The sequence below is a fragment of the Babylonia areolata genome, chromosome 25 (assembly GCF_041734735.1).
Source record: "Babylonia areolata isolate BAREFJ2019XMU chromosome 25, ASM4173473v1, whole genome shotgun sequence".
NCBI classification, from domain to species: Eukaryota; Metazoa; Mollusca; class Gastropoda; order Neogastropoda; family Buccinidae; genus Babylonia; species Babylonia areolata.
The window spans coordinates 39,388,192-39,391,833 of NC_134900.1; positions in this window are offsets into that span (position 1 = coordinate 39,388,192).

Below are 3,642 nucleotides of genomic sequence, written 5' to 3' on the forward strand. Positions count from 1 at the left end.
AACCCTATCAACAGACAAGGAAGATAACTATCAAAGCAAACTCGAATGACGTAAGTTCCGCGAGTCGCTACACAACTCCCTTCCCAGCAGAGTACAACTACATAGCGAAATGCTTGACAATCTTGAAAACAACAAAACTGAATTCAGAGTCATTGAAATCTTGGTGGCAGGCGTGAAATGCGCCCTGAACGTGTTGAGACTGGAGGATGATCTCTGGTAGGAGATGATGATGGTTTGATGGATGGTTCTGCAGACTCTGCTGCAGAGGATGTTGTCTTTGGTGATGAGGGTGAAACGTCAGTACCAGGGGAAACCACAGTCTTGCGCTCTGAAGTGAAGGGTGACGTGACAAAAGCAGCTTTGAGACGGTCCACAGACACCTTCTCTTTACGGCCCTTGATGTCAAGGGTGTAGAACTTGTCATCAGTGTCTATGATGCGGTATGGGCCGTCATAGGGTCGTTGGAGTGGGTGGCAGTGGGCATCCTTGTCTGACATACACGAACCCAGTGGAGGCCAGGTTTGAAGGAACGTGGACAGGCTGCTTTCCATCGTACGTTGGAGCTGGTGGTAGCACAGTACGGTTTGTTGCAGATGTTTGACGAACATCGAGTCTGGTTCCATGGTGCGTGCATCCAATGGTTGAAGAAATTCACCTGGAAGGCGAAGAGTTGAGCCATAGACGAATTCAGCAGGGGAACATCCAGGGTCCACCTGCCATGAAGAACATATCCCCAAAAGGACCAAGGGCAGTTCATTAAACCAGTCAGGGGTGGTAGTACGTGCCTTGAGTGCTGCCTTCAGTTGACGGTGGAAACGTTCAACCATGCCATTTGCCTGTGGATGGTAGGCTGTGGTTGTGTGAACTTCAACGCCCAAAAGTTTGTTGCACTCAGCCCAGAGCACTGAGGTGAACTGCTTTCCTTGATCAGAGGTAATGTCCTCAGGAACACCAAACCTGGCAACCCAGGGGTGTACAAGAGCAGTAGCACAAGTAAAGGCATGGGCGTCAGGAAGAGGAATGGCTTCTGCCCACCTGGTGAAGTGGTCAATGATGGTGAACAAGTAGGTCATACCTTGACTGGCCGGCAGTGGTCCTACAAGGTCCACATGAAGACTGCAAAACCTGGCAGTTGGAGGTGGGCGTTCCACCAGTGGTGCCCGTGTGTGTCGATGAATCTTGGAGGACTGACAGGGATGGCATTCCTTGCACCATTTGCGGATGTCGCGCTTCATGCCATGCCACACAAAGCGTTGGGTGATGGCTTGTTTTTTGGGCGTGGAACTGCATGTGAGAGTCCATGGATTTGATCAAAAACTGGGCGAGTCCAGGAAGTTGGCAAAACTGGCCGTGTGACACCAGTGGATGTATCACACAGCACAGCTGATGTGCCAAACTGGATGTCTTGAAGTTTGAGGCCAGTGGTAGCTGCTCGATAGGAGTCCATCTCACCAGACTGGACTTGGTCTTGAGCAAGTTGACTGAAGCTGCTGATAGAGAAACAGCTCTGTTCCTCAGAGTTGGAGTTGATGCTGAAGCGTGAAGAGGCATCAGCCACGACATTGAACTTGCCAGTGATGTACTGGATGTCAGTGGTGAACTCAGCTGTGTAGGAGAGGTGTCTCGTTTGTCGAGGAGAGCGTTCAGTTTGACTCCTGAGTGCAGACACAAGTGGCTTGTGGTCAGTGTACAGTGAAAGGTTGTCCCTCCAGAAAGTGTCTGAAATGTTTGATCGCACTGTAGAAGTTCACGATAGAAGGCGTTGTATTTCTTCTCTGTTTCAGAAAGTTTTCAAGAGAAGAAAGTGAGAGGTACCCAGGACTGACCCTGTTTCTGTTCAAGCTGGGCACTCAAAGCTGTGTTGGAAGCGTCGACTGTGAGGCTTATTGGTGCATCTGGATGAGGATGATGTAGAAGCACAACTTCTTTCAGAGCTTCCTTGGCTTTTTCAAACACAGTTTGACAAGGCTCAAACCAATGAATAGTTTGTCCTTTACCACTTGCCTGAGCGTGGAGTGGGGCCAGAATGTCGGCAACATGTGGAATGAAACGATGATAGTAGTTCATCATTCCAAGGAACCTTTGAAGAGCTGAGCGATCAGTGGGGGGAGCGCAGTCTTGAAGAGCAGCCACTCGGTCTGGAAGTGGACGTATCCCCTGAGCAGTGACGCGGTGGCCAAGGAAATCCAGTTCACAAACACTGAAGATACACTTAACTTTGTTGATAACCAGTCCATTAGCAGAAAGTAGCTGGAAAAGTTGACTGAGGTGTTCAAGGTGTTCTTTGTGTGAGTGACTGGCCACAAAAATGTCATCAATGTAGACAAAGGTGAACGGTATGTCCCGAAGGATGCCATCCATCAGTCACTGGAATGCCTGAGCAGCATTCTTGAGGCCGATGGGCATGCAAATGAACTCCCAGTCTGAAAGGTGTGATGATGGCTGTTTTTGCAACAGAAGATGGCGCCACAGGAATTTGATGGTAGCCCCTGACCAAATCAATCTTGGAGAAGATTTTGCATCCTGTGAGGATATTGTTGAAATCTTGGAAATGAGGCAAGGGACAGTGATCATCTTTGGTAGCAGCATTCAGTTGTCTGTAGTCACCACAGGTCGCCATTGGCCCCCCGCTTTGAGAACCACATGGAGGGGTGAAGACCACGGTGAGTTTGACTGACGTATGATGCCCATCTGTTCCATCTTCAAGAATTCAGCTTTTGCAGTGGTCAGTTTTTCTGGACTCAGGCGTCGAGCACGAGCATGGACTGGCGGTCCATGTGTAATGATGTGATGTTCCACACCATGTTTATTGATGGTAGAGTCAAAACGTGGAGTGAGTAACTCTGGGAACTGATGGAGAAGGTCAGAGTACTCGTTGTGTGGATGAAGTGATAGACCTGCAAGGGTCATGGAGGAATCAGTGCTCTTGAGGAAAACAGAGGCATTGTCAAGGGACAGAAGGTGCTTGCCCTTAAGGTCGATGACAAGTTCATGAGCAATGAAGAAATCAGCACCAAGAATGGGGCGAGTAACATCAGCGAGATGAAACTCGTGTGTGTACACATGATTGGGCCTAATTTCCAAAGGGATGTTGCGTTTGCCCCAGGTTTTAATGGAAGTTCCAATAGCAGCAGAGAGTGGTATGGAAGGTGGATTGATAACTGTCAAAGCAAACTCGAATGACGTAAGTTCCGCGAGTCGCTACACTATCCCATTCCCAGCCTCTCTGTTGGGACTGATCCCGTCACCTGCAGTATCATTGATTTCGTTTCGCTCTGCACAAGTGTGTGCGTGAGTTCCACACCTTTGGTTTGCATTTTGGCTAGAATTTGACTAAATTCTATTTGTTATGTAAGCGACAATAAGGCTACAAAGGCATAATTCAGCCCTTCCAGTTTCATCTCTAAGGCTTTCTTCATGAGCATTATTCTACAGTGATATCTCCGACATGTCTTCGGGACTTCCGTTTCGATGTTTCATTTGCATTTTCCCCAGCCTTTCTGTCGTCTCAGTGCCAATCAAGTCATTCATGCCTCATGAATTCCATACACACAGCAACACCTAGCCCGCTTTTTACGCAGTCCCAGCGTCAGCAGTCTACAGCGGGCTGTCAACGCTAGGTTTCCAAGAATTGAGGCCGCC